At 40.4% G+C, this 22,250-nt stretch overlaps 1 protein-coding gene across 1 annotated transcript in view; it reads left to right on the top strand.

Annotated features, from left to right (window-relative positions):
* Positions 1-3,760: 3,760 nt before the first annotated feature.
* Positions 3,761-22,250, top strand: part of LOC122404818 (small conductance calcium-activated potassium channel protein 2) — a 246,231-nt gene continuing 227,741 nt past the window's right edge. Inside the window, exon 1 of the mRNA XM_043409070.1 lies at positions 3,761-3,917. The gene's annotated coding sequence lies outside the window, so the exon portion shown is untranslated. The remainder of the gene's footprint in view (positions 3,918-22,250) is intronic.

Here is a 22,250-nt window from a genome sequence, read left to right as displayed (position 1 = left end):
AGTATCGAAGGGAATTTATCTTGAAACACCCTGTATAGAACTTTGTACACTGCCTGCAAGTTGAAGATACTGTCCGATCGTATCGGTTCAACGAGATAATCCACCAAGAAATTCAAGAGGGCAATCCATTGAGTGGGGCTGTGTTCTACGAGATTATTTAATTCATTATATTATACTACGTCTACGCTCATGGCCCGTAAACGAGGTCGCTTCGAAGTTTCGACGAAGTTCCGCGAGCGATACGCCCGGAGAATCGTATTTCGCAATATTGATGAAGCCCTCCGCAGATATAAATTCTAGTCTATCATTTCTTTCCATTTGTGGATTTTTTCTAATCTATCATCGTTTTTTTAGCGACGATACATTTCTTTTGCCAATTTTTATTGTTCTTTATACGCTAAAGCGTTGCTCAATTAATACTATAATTCGTATAATCAATATTCGTTCGACATCGGTTTGGCGCCATAGCCAACCAAGTAACCACACAATACTTTCGCCGATGTTGTAATTATTTAATTTACTATATTATACTACAATTACGCTTGTGATTTGCAAACGTGGTCACTACGAAGTTTCAGTGAAATTCCGGGAACGATACACCGTAGGATCGTATTTCGCAATATCGATGAAACCTGCCGCAGACTTCATGAAACGACTCGCGACGCCATTTTTCGAAATGTGTTCGCAACGATCAAATTTACAGCGAAGTGAAAAATAGACGATAGTTTATTAAAGACACGTCGCATAGATAACTTGTTTATTTTTAATCACACGTTGCAATTTCGTGCTTGCGTTCGAAAAGAACTTTTACACGTCACTGGGTTTCCGAATCAAAGTTCGAATGGGGATAATTGCAAGCTTTTGATCACTCGGGGGACCCTGTCGCGACGCAGATAAGATCCAGAAGGAACAGTGGTGGCTATAGAAGAGCTCAAAGGGGTAACAAAAGATCGCGAGGAATATAATTTGTTTGCGGTTGGTTTCATCGGGTTTCAATGCTTTTTAGAAGAATTATCGCGTCCTAACAGGAGCGCTGTTTCGATGAAACTCGATGCCGTTTGAAAGATAAAAGCTTCCTCGAGATGATGCTTTCTCTTGGATTATTAGCGACGACATCTTGCAGGCATGAACGCAAGTTCCTTTTACGAGGAAGTCGCAGTTACCGTAAACGATTAATCCGTAGTTTACCGAACTATGGCTCCCCAGAGTGCCATGTTTTAATTTTATCTTTTATCCCAGCGTACTACCAGTAAAAGTTTTAAATACGACCGGGTGAAAAATTGTTTTGGTTAACCCGAGCAAAAAATTCTCATTAGTAATAGACTGCGATAGAAAGCTATTCTGGTCCTCTTAGGTAGTAATTTTTTAATTTTTTATTATTCGATGGGTCGGAGACTCATCAACGACAAAGATCAGCGTGTCTTTTTAATTTGCGTAATGATTACGATCCTAATGCATTCGTCTTGCATGGAGGTTCTACTGACATTGCACAAGAATCCCTGTTTCAAGGAAATTGGCCCATAAATTAAGGTCCCTTCGGTCGCTCTGGACTCACGATGCGTCAATTCCCATCGAGAGCAGCACGACTAGGTTGGAAATGGAGAACCTCAATGTTAATTAATTAAAATTAAAGAACCATTATCTTTCAAGGATAATACTGAATTTTAAAATAAATATTGTCGTTCTGTATAAATCGTTTGATTAAATGAAAAATTGAAGAGCTAAAAGTAACTGTAAAACGCGTAAACATCGTTGGAAAGATTTTCTAAACAAACTTGTACATAAGCTGTCCGCGCAATTTATCTTGATGTCGCGGATCAGTTCGATGTTTTTTTCAAAATTACACGTTCACCGGGACAATTTATTAGTTTCTGTCGACCTATATTCTTTTTACTATTCTTCCGAGTTGTTCAACCATTTCGTATCGAAATAGTGCAGTGGTCCCAGGAGCCAAGACATCAATCGGCCGTTACTTTTTACGGCTAACGAATTATAAATAATTTTACACGGTATTGGTCCTCTCGTAAACCTTCAGCTCATCGCGAGGAAGCTCGTTCGTTCGGTTTAAAATAGTTCAAACTTCACGCTTAAAGATAACTTATTTTCCATTTGCTGTTTGAAATTCGCAGAAGGCAAACTTGCCTCGATTTCTCAGATAAAGCGTCTTCGGAAGTCTCTCTAAACCTCGTTTTCTTCGGGTATCGTCGTCCTAAAGGTTCCCTCGCGGTCCACCGGGAAATCTTCTGATATCGAGATAACTCTGTCACGTTGTACAGCATTATTTATGTTGTAATGCACGGAAATGTTTTTCTGCATGCGTCTACGTAAATATATTTACGGTTTCCATTCTGTTCCCTACTCCACTTGGTTTCGTCACTCGCCGGAGATCCCGTGTTTTCTCGGATCGCGCAAACATACCTGAACATTAGTCGAATCGGTTCTGTTCTAAAAAGAGAGTTCTACAGTGAATGCATCTCGAACTAACGTTCCTCTATGGATTAGAGTAGAAACACCAATTAGAATAGTGAATATTTGCTAAAGATCCGTGTCACATATTTTTTGCTAATATAGAGTTGCTAGGAACAATATTTTGTTCGACAAACATATCGAGAACTATCCGTAGGAACTTCAAATAACGAGTTTAATTTTTCTAGCACCAACACGCCATTTGCAAAAATAAAGTTTACTCGCGAAGAGTTGAATAGAAACTATAACGCGATGGAACAGCCGGAACGAACCGTAGAAGAATTTTCTGACTAAATGAATTTGGAACGCGTTGCTCGAAACGTGGTTATTTGTTTTCGCACAAAAGAATCGCTGCGGGTCATTCATGCTCGTGCATCGCACCGATATAATCACGGGACACTGATAACTAATTGGTCAAAGGTACAATGATCAATTTCTGTTGAACGTATTTTGAGATTACCCTTTGGCAAATTCGTTCTAGAATGCTTTGCAGAATATCCTGTTGCTTGCCATGTATGTAATTATATTTGCATCGAATCGAATTTGCACGGTATTATTGTTTTTAAATTAAGGTTGAAAGACATCGGTACGTAGAGGACAGCAATACAAAGTATGACTTGCCATCTAAGAACGACAGGACTCCAACAAACTTTTGTTGACATGGAATACTGTCTCTCGAGGGTTCCGATTACTGGCACATTTACCTTACGTGTCGCACGTATCTGCCGTCCGACACGCGCGTCATGGATACGAGTTAATTGTCAGCGTAATCCATAGTCCAAACATTCGACGCATCCGGCGTTGATACAGGTAGAAACATACGGTTGGTGCAAACGAGGCGACGCGACGCGACGGTCGCGTCGTTCACCCCATACACGGCCACGTGACCCGAATGGCGCCGACGGCGAGTGCGACGGCCCTGAGCGGCGAACGAGACGGCCCGAAGCCGGCCGACGAGGCACGAGGGCGTCGCGAAGGTAACCACGTTTTCTACCCTCGTTTTCAGTCTGTCGTGGTGTGTCCTGTTGGCCGGCTGACGGCGCGGTTGCACGCGTGCCAGCCCTTATCTCGCTCTCCCTCGCTTGCTCGTCTTTTCGATCGTGTTTTCTATTCGCGCGAATTCACGCCCGAGCGAGGCTCGTCGTCGTCGTCGCCGGAACCGCGGACGAGGGAGGTGCGGCGGCTCGGATGGAGTTACGGGGACCAGTGGTAAAACGACGGCCAGTGTTGTAGTGTGTTTCGTGCGCGTACGCGCTCTCGGGAGGTTAAATCTTGCCGCGAAACCGAGAACCGACCGACCAACGGACGGACACCGGGCGGATAGTTCGCGCTTGACGGATTCGATCGTTTCAACGGCCACGGAGGAGAGGACATGCGACCGGAGGAACGCCGTTTCACGGACGGATGAACGTGACTCTGGCACTCTCGACTCGATGCAGAGGGACGCTGAGGTAAGAGTTCAACGTACGCCGACGGTGCCATTGGCACGCGAGACTTTGTCCCCGGAAAAATAAACCGCGCTGGACGCGCCGTGGCACGACAGGTATTCCGTTCGGCGTAATGTGTTCCGTACCCCATCCCCCCTCCCCGTCTGACTATTTCTTTTCACCGTTCCCACCCCTACGCGCGCCACCTACTCGCGGTTCGACCCTCGATCCTACGATTTCTGCGGTCGCCGGCTCCGTATCGTACTCGAGCCGCGTTAGATAGTTCCTCGCTAAACACGTTCGCTGACAGACTAATACCCTTGAAACTTTTCGCGACAGTCGACCGTTTGTTTTTCACGGGGACCTTAACCGTTACGAATTACGTTTAGAATCTTGTAATTTTACTCAAATTTTTCTTACTACGAAACAAAATCAAAATAGTTACGCAATAATTTTTATTTACGACCGGAACTTTCCTTTGGTTGCTCCTAATAGTTGTTATCGACGAGGAAAGTTTTCGTAACCGTTATCGGAAATATTTTTTCCATTGCATTGGACCTGATTCGATGCTTCGTGTTACGGGTTGTGTTTTATGTCGACGAACTTAATTTTGTAATTAGAATGTTAAAAAAATTGTTTTTCGTTTTTCTATAACCTACACATTATATACATATACCTTATAGTAACACAGTCTTTCACATTTGCTTCGTGTAAAACAAAGCTGTTAAGTAGATCAATTTTTAGGTTATGCAGGTACAGATATTTAAAAATATTGATTTGCTGTAAAAATGTTACAGAAATAAGGAAAGTCTGTAATTATAAAGAACATTAGCATGCATGTGTAATTAAAGTCCCAAGTTAAATAGCCTCGCGCCATTTTGAAAAAATACAGACGTCGAGAAAAGAGTGTTGAAAGCTTTAGTATCGGTCATTTTATGACCACTGATAAAATTTTCTAGCTTATCGTGACTCGTTCCCTCCAAAGTCATGTAATAACTTCTTTGTTAGCGATTCTCTCTCTTTTTTTTTTTAATAATCCTGCTTTGCGTGTTGAGTTTCGCGCTGTGAGATGGATTGCAGCGATACAGCAGAGGTCTTGATCCTGGCAGTACTTTACAAAGATTTGTCCCATATTAATATTTATTGCTCCTGTAATACATGATGTAGAACTGAATTGTCAATATGCAAATGGTAGGATTAATCATGATTTACGCGACAATAAAATTGTTTTCGTTATTGGAACTTCCTAAATAACGTTACACCTGCCATTTTTTAACAGCGATTTACTGCTGAATATTCGTTATATCTCCATTATTATTCCAAATTTCATCGTGGTATTTTAGAAATCAAAGTCAAAAATACCAAAAACAGTGTGTTCTTTTAAATCGTCGAGTCTAGTATGAAAACAAACAAAAATTGATTTTACTCTTTTCATTTATCTTTCGAGTTCTCGATGCAACATGATACGATTTCTATGGAATTTATTTTATATACTGCAGAGTGTTTTCATAAAATACAAATTTAAGACCTCGAAACAAAAAAAGAAGTTACCTTTTAGTATATTCGCAAATGCTTCATTCAAGCAATCGAGCAGTATTGGCTTTTAAACTCTACAGAAAGAAATAACATCGAAATATTTTGTTTGTTTTGAAGATCCGGTATAACTGACTTCTGTTTGCACTCTAAACGAAGCTTCCATTCGTTCAAAATAATTGGTAAACAAAAACGCTGGAACGTCATCTGACTTTTAACGCTTTATACTATGCAAATTCCATAAGATTGATAATAGGAACTGCCAGTTATCTTTGACTAAGAGTCGGTAGAAAATTTCTTCCCAGAATTGTTCCATCTTCAACGTATCACTTGAAGGGTTTAGTGAATAAGGTAGAACGTCGAGAATGAGTGACATAAAGCTACATCGAGCGAGTAGCTAAGTCTACAAAGCAACGTTGAAACGTATTTCGACGTGCCAATGCTAATGGTTAATTTTCAAATTAAAGAAAAGCATTGGACGTTTAATCTTATTGAAAAAACATGCATTTGCATATTTGGAGAGTGCATCGTTGCACGTATAAAAAGAAAGTAAAGTTGTAGAAAAATATACTTTCTTTTTTTCTATCTCTCATCAAATTCCAATCTAATACCCGTTCCAATTACGCGGGGAAAAATGGTAAAATAATCGTGAATTCTAATGAATCACGTTACACGTGCAAGTTTCGATCTCGTTGTCACACGAGCACGCTACTGTATAATGATCGATTGAAGTTGAATCGCTGTTTGTTGTACTCGACGTTTAAATACGCCTACACGACGGCGCGTAACAACTGGAGGAAAATGAAAATTTCATGATGCATATCGTTTCTTTGTTTGTCCGTTGCACGATACGCCTATTTCGCGAACTGTGTTCAGGGTCGGATAATTGAACCGTACCCTTTGACACTTCCTTGTTCCACTCGCGAGCTTTTCCGTTTAATTTCGTACGGGACAATAAGAGACAATTAGTGGAAATGAAACGCGATGTCTCCTACGGTAATCTGTTCCCCGGAAGGCACCAGGCGAGATAAAATCGTTCCGCGAATTGATACGTTACGGCAAAATGGACGATTACACGGAGAAATTATTCAAAAGTTTGAAACAGATATCAAAATATTTCTTGCTCAGATTTATGATTAATTTCTTATATAATATTTCGAATATTTAACTGGAAGATCGTTTGACAATTCACCAACATAATTGAATAACCATTGATCCGTTAAAAGAAATTAGTTTTATCGTATCGATTCGCATTGTAACGAGGTTGAATAATTTATTCTCGTGTTCGAATTGGTCTAACGATTCGAGTAATTATTGTCCAATTAATTCTCGATTACGCCGTTGGTGGAAACATATTTAGGAATATAAACAGGTAAAATGTAACTGCAACGCATCGTTATCGTATAAATTGAAACTACGTGAACGTTTCGATATTTTTAGTCATTTTCGAACACGATAGATTTTAATCAAATTAACGTTTCGACGTGTATTTTGCTTCGTTTAAATAACGGACGTTTCCTGTTTCGGAATCCAATTAAGAACCCGTTGAGTGGTGGCGATTTATCTTGACTGAATTTCGGGTTAATGCACTTTAAGTGTCGCGGGGAAAAAAGGTGGCGGAATTTATTAACGGGAGCCGCGAATAGATAAGGCTTGGGTTTTACGTATATATGCAACCGGTAGCGGGACTCTGTGTGTCTTTCTTCGCGGTTCAAGCGGTGAAAAGAGCGCAAATAGGCCTGCGAGCGCGTAATTTATACCGTCGAGTTCGCGCGACGATAACGGGGAAAAAGAATCCGAAGAAACCGCGACGAAATAAGGGATTAGTCGGCGCTTCTTTGGACGGGTTAAAAAGGTCGCAGGTATTTTGCTGGGAAAACTTTTTGTCGTTTTTCATTCCCCAGGAAGCACGAACTGTTGAAATCGCGAGCGTTCATGGGCACCGTTTAGCTCGCGAGGGGTTAATATTAATTAAAGTAGCCAGGAGATAGCGGGATGAAATTTGTTTTTAAATTGACTCTTTATCTGGTCTCGTAAGAATTTTTATTACGAATTTCTTTCGTTGAGAGTGTCTTGGCGTGCCTTTCGAAACGAGCTGTGTAACAGTGAGTCCACGTGGATGCTAAGCAGTTGGTAAATACTGCTATTAAACGGGCACGAACAGAAGGGTGTAAATGGTATTCCGGGGTAAATAACGATAAGGCAGCTAAGATAGACTATTCTAGATGCGGTTCTGTAGCGAACACAGTGGAAAAGGGACCGTATAATGAAACACGAAACGCAATCCTCACGCTAGGTACCCGTAGGACATAGTGGAAGATATTTTGATAAAGGAATGGACTTTTTATTCTGGCGAATTATACGTCCTCCGATAGGAGACGCGATAAAGTAAACAAAATATACTTCTTAGAGGGATATTGACTTTGAAAAAGAAAAAGTGTCCTCCCGCCTGCTTTGCTTAAATGAATTTATCGTCGAGAAAAAAGATACATATCTGGTGGAACGAGTCGAATAATGAAACGCGAATCGTAACGGCGTTATAATTTCGTGCGGGCGAATAATTGCGGAAATTTATACGGGAAACGAACTTTGCGGCTCGAAAAATGGAAATTAGTTTCGCCTTCTCGCGCGCCAGGTTGTTCGAAATTTTAGACGGGAGAATGATATTTCGAGGACCATCCATTCGAGCCAGTCTAATTAATTACACCGATTCGCGCGACGAATGGCTAATGAAGTTGCTGTTGCGTCGAGGAATTTCCGAATCCTTGCTCGTACAAAGAACCTTCGACCCTTTGTTGGTCGCTCGGTCTATTGTTCGTTCCATTATCTCGTCTTTCTTTTTATAAGCATCTTTCGAGGATCAAACTTCCTGTTTCTTTTGTAGTCTTCGTTTCCTCTCGAGAACAAGCTGTACACAGGATATTCCTTAAAACGTATTGTTAATTCGAGGAAAAGATTAGTCCCGAAACAAGCGTGTAATTTAAACACAAATACATTCGAGATTTACAAATTTACCCTATCGCCGGTAATATTTACGGTCACTCTGTGGATTTGTACTTTCTTTCGCGATTGGAAAATTAAATATTCCATTTAAAAGGAACGGAACAACGATAACGTTTCCTGTCCGTCGCGACTCCATCTATTTTTGCATGGAAACGTTTAAACGTTCGTAAATCTTTCCAGCGGTATATCTGCTCGGTTGGTAGCGTTATTTTTTACGGTAGCACATTGAGAGGTTTCAAAATTGAGCCTGAGCGTTTCTGTAAACATACTTGGGTGTTTTTATGCTCGGTGAGCGATCGCGGGCAAAACGATGATGATGTTAGCGCGTACTCTTCGCGCGTTGAAGGCTGTGTTTACTTTTGGAAAAGAGCGAAAACACATTGTAACTGCTGCCGCGAGAGTCGCAATCTGGTTGCAGTATGTCACGCGTCGCTATATCGCCTGGCGCTGAAATAAAGTCGAGTATTATGGGAAGAAATTTGAGAAATGTGCTTATTTTCGGTGCACTCGGGTCCCCGATGCTCGCAAATTTCGCTTTATTTTGAAGTTTATGTACCGTCGAGGCGAAAACAGTTGTCGTTAAAAGACAAAAATACACAGCTTAGGCGAATTCTCTGTCTCTCGTAGTTAGGGAACGATGCAACCATTTGTCATTTTTAATGGTTTTACATGCAACGCCGTAGACGCGAATTTATCGGTTTCGAATCCGACGATGGACGATGAGTTTAGGCGTTGAGACTTTGATCCGCCATCTCGCCATGGAGCATTAATAAAGATCAAACTAAGGATTCTACGTTTAAAAATAATTCTAGAATTGACCACAGAAGTCTCTCGATAAAACTGGAAAGTCTTGGAGCTTACGAATGATTTGTTTAACAAAATTGAGAAGAGCTTCTTGAATTTTGTCGCGGACTATTTTGTAAAATTCTCGAGATCGCGAAAGACGGCCAGGAATCCCGAAATATTTCGAAATTACTTTCTCCCGGAGTCCGGAATTCGGTAAAAAATCTCGAGGGTCCTAGAGACCGGGTCCGCTAGACTTAATAATGAAAAGTGATACATGCAGACGCGGGTGTATGCATTTAAATTGAGCTGCGCTGAATTTATGAACGTCGAGCTGCGCTTCGAGAGTAACAATTTCAGAGATATCTCTCGAGAGACGTGTAAAATGTAGCGACGCGACCAGAGCTACCAGAACCGAGGACAGCCTCGGACAAAGGGAAAATGCATGTAACTTTTAATCGTCGAAACGCTTCCGGAATTCCGCGTCCAGTGTCGATCCGTATTGATCTATCGAAAGGAACGAGCAACGTTTAAACCTTGGTCAAGCTGAGAGAAAAGTTCCCCTGACGACCATTGAACTTTTATTTAATGATTCGATCGGCTAATGTAACTAATAAACTTAACCAAACAGCTGTACGAGCAAATTTAAATTGAATAAAATTAAGAATGATAAATGGAATACGAAGAATCTAACGCAATTTGTTCGCCATTTCTTCGCTGATTTACTAAGAAGGAATCTATTCTGTTGAGCTTGTTATGCAGAGTGAAACGCTTAACGCAACGAGTCCTATTATTTTCGCAGTTAGTTGCTCGAAGTTTCTTTTTATCGTGGACAATTCGAAGGGCCCTCGATGTAATAACATTAGATTTTCTTAGGTCTCTTACGTCTACTTTTTCGTACATTTTTCAAAGGGTCGTGTCCCTGGGGGAGTCGTACCAAACTCTGGCGAAGTCAGAATATAGTGTGTTGAGCTCCTCGTATAGGCTGAAACGCTTAACTCGACCAATCCTATTATTTTCGCTACTAGTTGGTGGATCGAATCTTTTTTTTATCGTCGATGGCATGGTTTAGAGGGCTTTCGATGTAATTACGTTAGATTTTTCGACGAATCATAGTTCTTGAGACTTGCTTGATCTTCCTTAAAGGATCTCGTGAATTGTATAGCATTTTTACTTATTTGTTTTTTGGAAGTTTCAAACTTTGGAACTCATTATTAAATGCCAGGAACATAATTATACTCCCGGAGCGAAGGCTCCGGAATTATAGTCGTGTCACCAACAGGTGGTGTTCTCGTAGAACCATTCTTCTTAATTCCTCGATCTTAAAGAACAGTTTTGCACGCTCACTAATTTCAACATTATAGAAACATAATAAAACGACACAATTTAATTTAAATAATTGATATACTCTTCTCTGTCATCGCCACATGATATACTTTCTTTTGGTGGGCAAATGTTAAGGAACTTTGGAGTTTATTTTTATTCCACGATTCTCGTTTTGTTAAAACACTCTGCGGGCCCCAATGAAAGACAGTTATCGCTTGGAGCAACGCCAAGAACGTAAAAAAAGGCAATGCATGGCCTCCCAATTGAAGTCAATAAACATTCTCCCCACTCTAGAATTAAATTATAATAGTTTCTATAGATTCATTTTACAACGGAGTACACACGAATACACGTTCGAGCGTCCAATAAACTCGGTAACATCGAGTTTCGCGCGTGAATGATATTTTTCCGTGTCGCGAAAAGGGAAGAGACGTTGGCGAAACGGAAACACACGCGATCGCGACAAAGAACAAGTTTAAATTTAACCAAAGGGGGCGGGGGAAGCGTTTGCATACTCCAAACAACGTCTTGAATAATGAAAATCGAACATCGATTATACGAGCATATTAGTTTCGAACACCTGACAAACGCGGATAGTGCAACGAACGTTAGTTTCTCGCTCGAATCTCGTTCGACCACCATTTTATTTTAGCTTTGAAAAAGACAGTTCGGATCATTAGACCATGACTTAATATGCAAAAATATAAGAAATACTTAACTACTAACAATCGTACTATGTCTGTTCGAATATTCTTCAGACTCGTATGTTGATCTCAATTCGATTTGTTCCGGGCGACGTTGCAGTCTGTAATTTTCGCGAGACACTTTGCGACCTCAAAGAGTCACCTCCGTTGCCTCCGTCGTTTCCTCGTACGCAATTTTTCGAAGTCTCCAACGAAACAACAGAAACGCTCCAGACGCCTGGATTTCTCGGAGATACGACGAGAGGCACTTTGAACTTTCTTCCGGAGCCGCGGCGCTTTCCTCCCCTTACTTTCTCTGTCGAAAGCCCTCGGCAATACCGAGACCTTCTGCGTCGAATAAAAAGCGTAGCTTCCGGTGCTGCGTCCATGATAAAAATAAATCGCACCTCTTTCGCTCTGTCTTTCTCTCACGCCTACACGTCGTGATCAAGATGAAGAGAACGTTGTCGAGGAGAATCGTTCCAGGGAACAAACCGATTTTTCAAATTTAATTTTTCGGTACACAAATGACATGCAATTTGCCCGAAGGTATCCAGGTTTTTTTGACAGTGTAAAAAAATAGAAAATTCTTGACGTAAAGTTTCACAATGATGAGGCTGCTCACTGGTCATCGAGTCTCATATATTAAAATCAATACATTTTTGTACTTGTGTGATATTCGTAAAACAAAATTTTTGTTCATTGCCATACCTTAATTTGAATCGTACTTCGATTCGTAGAGAAGAGTGTCATTTGATTCGAATAAATCTTAGTAAGAAGAGAAAGAATTTGTGGTTAGTCAGAGATTTCTGTAGAAAGGGAGCGTGTCAAGGTAGATGAGCAAGGCAGGTCAAGGAAAGGGAAATGCAAAAGGGTTAGCAAGAGTGTGACAAAAGCAGACTAGTTTACAGGGTGGTCGAGCGGAGCCACCTAATTTATGGCCTCTTAGGCACGTCGTAAAAACACTGTCGAATACGAAGAGTCGCGAGAAGCGTAGTCTCTTTATTCTTAAGAACACGTTTTCTTAAGTGCCGCCAAGCGTTGTCCCAAATGTGACTATTCGACCGCGGGATTGCGAAGCAACAGTTTCGGTGGCTGAAGGAATCAGGGTAGCAAAGGATTGCTTGCGGTTAGTCGGGCTATTTAGACTGTTGAAATCATGGAGGTGCATGTTAGGGATATCGAGCAAAGGGAAACACAAGTTGGAGATCACGAAATGGGATTGGAAGTATCCAGGGGAAAGCAGGCAAGGTTTCTAGATCAAAGTCCCCAAGTCCCAGTGCTCTCTCGATTTTGAGGCAATATATTTGAAAATAATTGTATATATTGCAAACTTAGAAAACTACAGAACCCAAAGATACGAAATATTATATTTAGGGGTTGAGACAACCATCTACAAAGCTCCCATTTCATTAATTCTATCAATAAAAACATCTGGTCTAGTAACAAATTATGATTTGTAAGGTCAGGTTCATTCATTAGATAGGCACCCCAATTAATATTTTCGATCTCCATCGCCATTGCGTTCCTCGTACGGTAGATCTTACTTACCATAGCCATCTTTCTCCCGTCGTTCGGTTGCTGAAATTCAATTTGTCCCGCTGGAGCGAACGGATTCGCGAAAGCGTCTCTTTCGCTGTTCTTTTTATTTTTAGGATAAGAACCGTGGATCGGAAGTCGATTCCCCTGAACGGATGGCACGGCACGACGCGGCTCGAGGATTTTTCAATTTTCCATCGCGCGTCGAAAATCGACAGCGAAATCGAAGCCGCGACGTCGATTTCCGGCCGTTGTCTCCGTCGGTCGGGTCAGTTCCTAGCGAGCCGGATCAAATGGCAGCCGGAAATCCGGGCTCCATTCTTCTCGAAACGAAAACGGTATTCGGTTCCATTGACACCGGCAACCGAAAGAACTTGGACCTTTCAGATTGATGCTTACGGTCGATTCCGATTGTCTCTTTTCCTGAAATTTGCATGAGCATCGTTCCTTTCGGGGTTCCTTGAGTCGTCAACTTGTTGCTTTTCTAGGTTCTCGTAGATTCACACGACGTAGATTCGTAGATTTTGGATACCGAATTTTATAAATTCCTTCGATCGTAAAACTTTTCTCAAACAATCGTTATTGAATTCCTCGCGATCAAAGTCGCCTGGCATTTTTGTGTTTACTGGCGCGTTCAAAATGACGCTTGATGCCTGTCGCGATATTCGCGTCTCTAGCACGACGTTCACGGATTTTCCTTGGTTAAACATCGAACGAGTTGTTTGTTCACAGAAGTGTGACGCGACAGGTCCTTATAAATCGTTCTGCTTTGTATTTATATCAAAACGTAGCATTTAATTAATATTTTAATATATCGCAATTCTCGCATTGAATAATTTCATTGCTCGTTTCCGAAGTATTTTTACATCTTCTTCGAGACGGAAATTATCTTTACTCGATCTTCCTGTGACTCTAACAAGGCCACTGAGGGAAGTTATTCTTGTTACACAAAGTATCGCGATCGAAACGCAGATTAAATTGAAAAATGGTGGGACTTAATTAGAATGGACGTTGGGGATGAAATTTCTATATCTAAAACGCAACGTGTAGCCTTTAATATCCTTTGCAATTTAAGAATCGCTATTCATAGTCAGAGTTAAATGGAAAAATTGTTGGCGGGAAGATTGAATGTCGGAAGAAACGTATCCGGTGACAGGCGACGACAATGAGGTATCCGGGAAAGTTCAGAATTGAAATCTGTGATCGAGCCCAGCCGATTTGCCGCGGTTTTCCCCCAAGTTTTTGAGTTAAGAGACGCGTTATCCGCGGATCTCTAATTCTGGCTGAAATCCATTGGAACGTCACATGCAAACGAAGTCACCGTACAAAGAGAGAGAGATAATTCATTTCGTTTCGGTACCAGCAAGGAAACGTCGCCTCGAGTTTAATATACGTGAACGTCGAGGTAAAATATAGCCTATCTCAATTGAATCGATTAAGTTTTTAATATAGGAGACCGAAGATAATTTTGAACGACATCGTCTTTACTTCGAATATGCTCGTAAGTTCTCTCTTCCCTTCCGAGTGGAGTCTATTTTTCATCGGACAACCCTCGAGACCCGAAAACGTACGCAGACAGGGACGCAATAAACTCTCAGTTTACCCTCGAGAATGTAAATTCGGCTTTGTACATCGTGAAACTTAATTCAATAGGTCCGTAAGATCACAAAATAAACGTGCAAATGAGTCGTACGCGAACAGTGGGTTGAATTATACATAAACCCTTTGTCCGTAAACTCAAGAATTGTTCGATATTGCAAATTCGAGTCCAAGAACGCGTCGACGTTGAAATTTTGAGCAATTAGTCGCCAGAGTGACGTCGTATCGACATAGAAACCCATTTGCGCCGTTCTCTTTGTTACCATTAGCGGCTGTTCGTTGTTTGTTATTTTATTCCGATGGATATTGAGAATGCTTTGCTAAATACACAGAGTAGAAATGGGGTAACACGAAAGCGTGTAATCGGTTCGTATTGATAAAATGGATATCTCACGGTTCGTAATGTTCGTTTACCGTTTCCGTCGCCGTGAATCATTTCTCGGCATCGATCGTTGTAATGGCCAACGCCGCAATGAAACCTATTAATTTGCAAATTAGATGCAAAATGAATTATTGATCGAGATTACGTTGCTACATTGAAGGAGATCGCCGCGATGCGTGCCACTCGTAACTCGATAATTCGATTCTGGCGCGGATAACGGCCAGCCTTGGGATTTACGACGAGAATTTTCCGCGAAAAAATACGGGTTAATTGATGCTCGAACTTGCTCGATCTGTCGCGCTCGAAAATTTGAAACGTATCACGAACAACCGACGATATTGTTGCGGTCTATTTCGTATAAAATGATTTTACGCGGTTGTTTTTAATTCATTTTATACGCGAATTATTTATCCAGTAACAAAACCAGGAAGATGCACGTAAATTCGTAACTAGCAGGAAACGGATATCATCTGCAGCAGTTTCATTTCTGCGTTAATTACTGTTTTGTTCCGTTCTGACTCGAGTTTCATTAAATTTTATCCAGACGGAGGATTGTAAATATACGTAAAAGGGTGAAATTTAATAATCTATATAATCTTAAGCTTGTGGTTTAAAAATTTTACAAATATAACATCGGTTATTCGTATATTTCGCGTATTACTTTACATCCAATTAACGTGAACATTGAATATACGCAGCACAGTAATAATTCATGGTAAGAAGCGTACCGGAGTTGTGTTATTCTATTTCCAGTTACAGAGTTTCTCCAAAGCGGGACGTAAACGTTGTTACAGTATTAAATTAAAGTAATACGTATGATTTCCAAATAAAAAATATCGATGTTACACACCTGCAGGCGTACGGGAACGTGAACACGCGAAAGCCTCACCGATCAAACGTTTATTGTCGTTATAGCCGATAATGGGCGTTCGCGTGCCAAACACCAGGGTCCAAAATAAGCGATAGACGTCAAGGCTCGTAAAACTAGAAGGTATTTAGAGCACTAATGGGATCGGATATAATGGACGCTTCCTAAAAATTGCCATTTAACGTTCTGACGATTCCCCTGTAACCCCCGATTACGCGTTCACGCATATTTGCTGCGCTTTGTAACATCGAATCGCTTTTTATCGAAAGTTCTCCGTCAGACTTCGATTCACGGAAGCAAACTTGCTCCTTGTTGAATAACGAGTGGGAATAAGCGAAGCAAAGCGTGACTGGAACTTCTAAAATGGAATATAAATGTAGAATAACTTTAACGACGATCTATCGGATTACGAAGATCAGTAAAATAAAATTCCGTTCGAAAGCCTTCCTTCGCTGGTTTTAATAACAGGTCGCGTTATTCTTTTCTGGTTGAAACAACAGACTCCTCGGTCTTTGCACAAGCGAATCGAGGAATTTAAATTTAATTGAACTGAAAGATTTCTTTTTTTCGTAAATTCTTTTCACGTGTGTTTTAATAAGAAGTTGTAAGAAATGGTATATGCATGTGTGCATCGTAAATTTGTACATATTATCGAGTGATTTTTATATATCAGTATGAAATTAATGCAGTAACAATTTTAAATTTCTGTTGAATTATCGTCACAGAATTTAGGCGGGTATTTGTTAATTTGTTCAAACGCAATATGGCATAGAGTGTGTAATAGACATTACGAAGACCGCAGCACATAAAATGGACCACGCTACGTCACGTAGTGATCTTGATTACGATGCAATATTGAGAGGACTGAACTTAACAACCCCCACGCAGTGTAGTTTAGTTTCCGACCGTACGTTTTCGCTTAAGCTTATAGGTGCTTTCATTACGTACTTCTTTTGGTATTAATTAAATTTTATGTATCACTTCGTGTTGTTAGCAGACCGATAAAAATTGTACGATGGACGAGGCAATGATACTTAATTTTCTGGATACCTTATGTTCGATGTGTTTTCAAAACCAGTTTACAGTCACTTGAATTATTATTTACTAGTAACGTTGTCTTCGTTTAATCGAAATATGGTCGAAGTCATTTTGGATTCATTTTCCCAGTTCTTTCTCAAAGGACCGTTCTAAGGATTCAAATTAATTTCATACTGAAATATAAGCTATTTTTGGCAAAAATAAAGAAAGAAACGGTAATAAAATTCCAGCTGAATTGAAGTTGTCAGGACGCTCGAACTGCGATTCCCGTGTAAATGTTTGTACGCGAGCGAAGTGCCAATGAAATATTTGCAGAACTTCCATCGAAGTTGTACGGAGAGTTCAGATAATTATAAATAAACGAACGTCCGTGCCGGCAAGGGAGGCCTTGGGGTAAATGCGGGTAAATCGATAAGTAAAAAAATTTCATCGGGAATTCGAGTTGCGACGAACGGATCGCGGGGTTCAAGATCACGAAGCAGATGGAATTCGAGGCGATGGAACGTCCCCGCGGTCGTTTCCATCGTTTTACGATCGATATAATAAATGCATCTGCGGGATGATTCGCGAAACGTGGGCGTAAAATTTACCGTCCCCGCGTTAGCGACGCTTTTGCGACGCCCGCTCGTCGGGGAAACCTACTTCCGCTGATTGTGTAAATTCGTCAAGTCCCATTGCATTCTGTCGTAATTTAGAAACATTGACCATAAACGTGAACGATGATAAAGCACTTGGTGAAACTGGGTCGTTTGTGACCCGTAGAAAAATTTACGTTTCTCCTTTCCAACGGGTCTTGCACATTTTTATATTTAAATTTGTTTCAAACATTAATCAAAACACTAGGAAAATTCTAGTAAACCAGAGAACGAATACTATAATTTATTACTCCTGGAATTGAAAAAATATAGTCGTGATTTTAAATTGCAGTCGAGCGTTTTGAAAATCTTAATACAACGTTTGGTCGTGAAGACGTTTGAATACTTTTGCAAGCCACTGTACCCTAACGCAAACACGTTTAACGACGTTTTCGTCAGGACTGAAAAAATTTGTCTCCTCGAGGTGGAACAGTTTGCCTATCAATGTTTTACAGGTTCCTTTTTGCCTTCTATTTTCGCGAGGAAGCTTCCGCTTGGTTTTCCGCCTACATCGCGTCGTAAAATATTAAATTGCGCCGCTGCGTGACGTAAAAACGTCTCGAACGTTGCGTTCGAAAATAGTAGACGCCTTTCCTCGGAGCGTTTCTCCCTAGATTTTCCCCGGTTTCCTCGGGGATCTGCCGTCTGTCAATCACAATCGCCTCCTCAGGTGAAACCGGGAGTGCACTCTGATCCCGATAGGAATACTTATTCAAGGCGTTTCAGGTTTTGCACGCCAAATATCGACGTTCTGCCACGATTCCCCGTGGCAAAAAAAAAAACTGACAACGTTGTTGCAGAATTTTCTCGATATTAACCGAGAACATTCTACGTTTGCCTGCTTTTAAAACCGAATTTTCGGCCAAAAATGTCTTACCTCAACTAACTTACAAATGAAAATTTTTGTAACCTCCTGAATCCTTACTGGTACTTGGCTAAGTATAAAACAAACTAGGAACCAACGGGGTTAAGTACTAAACAATCGTAAGTAAAACTTAATTGTGCCTGAAAATTTCTGCTTTCACAGCGGAAGCATTCGAGAGATACTTTGTTGGGAATTAAATTTATTATTATTCCCATTAGCAGACGTAATTATGTTTTATTTACGTGTAAGACAACTTGCAGCTACTATCGAGTAATTGCAGGGAAAGTAAAGGAGGAACTCGGTACAATGTCGAGGCGCGCGAAATCCAACAAGTTCAGAGCGTCTCGAGCACGCTTCTTCGCAGTCAGACCGAAGAACGACCTTATTACGATCTTTAATAAGCTCCACGAACGAGGTCACGTTCACGCGAAATTCATGAGAAAGTCTGAAAAATTTACGGTAAACCAATGTCAACTGATATTGAGTTCGTCGATTCTTAAATGATCGAAATATCTGACTTCTGAACTCTGCAATTATCCGAGCAATATATAGATTCTACCCTGGTATCAGTTATAATTTCATTAATCGTACAGAAAATTTATTTTTCACCGAAGATTAATTTACTTAAAACGTTTGTGCTAAAAAATTCGCGAATATACATCGCCTTTCGTTGTAATGTCTCCTTTTCATGGAGGATTCTGAGACGAATATCTGCTTCTGGAATATTTGGTCCCAAATGACATCGAGCTGAGAGATTTTCCACGTTAGCTTGGAACGAGAGAAACAAATAACCGCAAAAAATCCGCGATACGACATATTGCACACTTCGCGACGCTTTCAGGGAAATTTCATTTATTCCTCCGGGGGATCGCGAAGCATTTTGAATGTCAAAATATGAACTCGTCCACGCCCCTGTCGCGAGGCTGAGAACGTGCGGAAAAACACGTTTCCATCTGACCCGGCGCCAGGAGATCTTTAGTAACACCTTTTCACCTTTTACGTTTTCCAATTATGCAACGTAATGAGAACTTTTTCCTGCGTCGTCCATGGTCTTGTGTCCCTCGCCTCGGGCCATAATAAAACACTATAGCGCTGTCCTGGATGTTCTGGAAAAAGGGATCAATTTGCCGGTCGAAGCGTGAACTACGAAAGCGTTCTACATTCGTTATCTGGACTCCGTGCAATTATTTTCTCGCGGGTCAGTTGATTGCCTTTCGTTAATATTTCCAATCTACATGGACGTCTTGGAAGACTCTGAATCGATATTACGATAAATAACAATAATTTCCACGACGTGGCTTTGGTAACTAAAAATTAAGTTCTCAGTGATTTTATAGTTTCTATGAAAATGATTAAACCACGCGAAAGAATGTCGATGTTTTTCGATCGTCGCGGAAACGAACCTCGTTCCCTGTTGTTTGCGCTCGGAGGCACGTTCGCGCGGGAAGTTTGAACAAACATTCTTTGACGCAGCGCGCGCACACGCGTAAACGTACCCGCGCGAAACCCAGAAGTTTCCAAACGCTGCGACGAAAAACGCGACCGTGGAATTCCCCGTCCGAAAGTTTCTTGCAATCTGTTTCGTGCTCGACGAAGTTTTCTCCCCGTTCGTTTCACGACGGGTCCCGCGATCCGCGAAGTCCTCTCGTCGCTAGCGAGAGTCGAATAAAACTTTGAAATACCGGCTTTTATCGAACAATCAGAATCCCGTCGGACTGAAACACTGCGGAACCGGCTATCTGATAGAAAGAAACGTCGAAAGGTCGCGGGGGAAACACCGTATGTAGGTCGACCATCCGCAAGAAACGCCGCGGAACATTTGTTTCTAACCTTTATGTTTATAACGGATGTCCACCAAGCGTTTTTTTTAATGAGACCGCTGTGCGGCACCGTCGCTATAATACAGTTTTACTCCCTCCACTCGCTATTCGCACATTATAATGGTGATTCGCTGTAAAGTTGTTTCCAATCGAACATTTTTGCCATTTATTTTTACCAAATATTGTTTACCAACACTGAGTTATTCTCAGTAATACTCAGTCACAAAATTTATAGAAAAGTGTAATATAAACAGCAGATTAATAACTTTCACACACCATATGCTTTTCTGAGTATTTGTTTAATGTGTTCCTTAAATACTAGTTTCTTCTCTAGGAATTCTCTGAGGTATTTTACGTATGGGGGCCAGTGTCTGCAACGTGCCACGATCGTCCACTACTTTTTCCCCTATTTAAACCCTTAAATATCTCAATGTATGAAAAAATGAACCCATACTACATTTATAGCGAATCGTAGCGTACGAGCGGGAGTAACTGTATAATTTAGACCTTGAAGCGTATTTTCAGACGCGCGTTATCTGGAAGTCGGTGGCCGCGCGTGTACTTTCGCGAAGCTTCCAGTAATTCGTGGAATTAAAAATGTGTCGTCGGACGCAGAGATAGACGTTTTGTCATTATGTAAATGGCACTTTGAAAGAAAGCTGCCAGGAATCAACTTTTAAGACCGTTGCGAAAATATTTTCTTACTTAATGGGATTCACGTCCGTACCAGGTATAAGTAAAGTAACTTTTTAAAGAAGATACGCGGAAGGGAGGCTTCAAACCGTGACCGTTATTACAAGAGAGTGCATTAAACAGATGAGGAAATGTCTATTAAATGTACAGTAAATATTGAATTATTAAGTTAATTATAATTATGCCTAATGCACGTTTCTTTTGTTCAAAACATTCTCGATTGTCTATAATCAAAATTATTTTTTATCGCGAAGAAGTGAATTTTATTAATAACAACATTTAAATTCTTCTTAGTGTAAAAAATTATAACTCACGATTGTTATAGATTTTTATTACTATTCTTTTAAAGGCACAGTGATATATAATGGTAAAAAGAAATAAATTCTTTTCGAGCGAAATTTCTACGCAGTTTCATAATCGTACAGGTATTTAAATTAATGTTCTCTTTGCAGTTGAAAATACGTAGCGACGGAATGGCCTGCTGCAACACATTAACTGCCGACCTTTTACTCGTAATTTTTATAAAATTCAATAGGTATTATATTTTAATCATAATGTATATTTCTTGTTAAAGTAACGGTAATATTTCGCCCGAAGGTATGAAATAAATTTGATATTTTCGTTGCACTCGATTCTAAATGAAAACAACCGCACACTTACAAAATTCAATTTTTGTTTATTAAATTTCCTGAAGGCACGTATCCTTGAAAATATGTCCTGCGGATTTTATACCGGTACCTATATGAAATACTGACACTCCAATATATTGAAGAAAACGATGCGCGATAAAAGAAGCGAGCATAAATCCGTGTTCTTGAAACTTTAAAGGGCAGTATCATGGGTACTAGATTAAAAACATCAAAAAATTCTCCTAGATATTTGAAAATTGTAATTATTTAGAAATATATACGCAATGTATTATTTTAAAATTCAAAAGAAACTATGTTTCGAATTTTCGAACATTTTTGTTGGGAAGGAAATGTCCATAATTTCCCTCTTGATGGAAATTTCACGTTAAATTCAACCGCCTCGTCACCGAACTTTGCACAGTGATTCGTATTAATTAAAACTAGATAATGATTCCTTTCTCGCGAATCACGAAAGCCACTCTACGACGAATTATTCATCGTCGCCCTGGTTTATATTAGCAGAAATCTACCAGTGGGGTTTATAATGAGGGATCTGAATAGGATTCCAAACGAAATCGAAATAAACTTGATATCTCACAATCTGTTGGCTCTTCGTACGCCGGCTGCTTAAGATTCCGAAGACGTTCGCGTCAATCAGTCGAATGAAAATCATTTACTCCGGGATATGGAACGTTTCCAACTTATTCATTCATCCGCCATATTGTGCTCGACAATCAAAATTTTTATTCCAGAATTTTTGCCGTCCATGTAAAGGGGTTTGTTTAATCAATCAAACTTCGGTGAAAATATACAAAAAGGCCGTCGGGAAAATAAATAGTTTTTGCGTTTGTTTGCATGTATGGAAGCAATAAATTTAACAGTAAAAGAGCAAAATTTCTGACGATAAATTCGACAAATCGTATGTCGAATATCGTAACAAAGGAAGAGCAATAAAAATCTA

Source organism: Colletes gigas, unplaced genomic scaffold, assembly GCF_013123115.1.
Source record: "Colletes gigas isolate AHSC1104 unplaced genomic scaffold, ASM1312311v1 Colletes_gigas_Sc00003, whole genome shotgun sequence".
NCBI classification, from domain to species: domain Eukaryota; kingdom Metazoa; phylum Arthropoda; class Insecta; order Hymenoptera; family Colletidae; genus Colletes; species Colletes gigas.
This window is presented reverse-complemented; position numbering and strand designations above follow the sequence as displayed.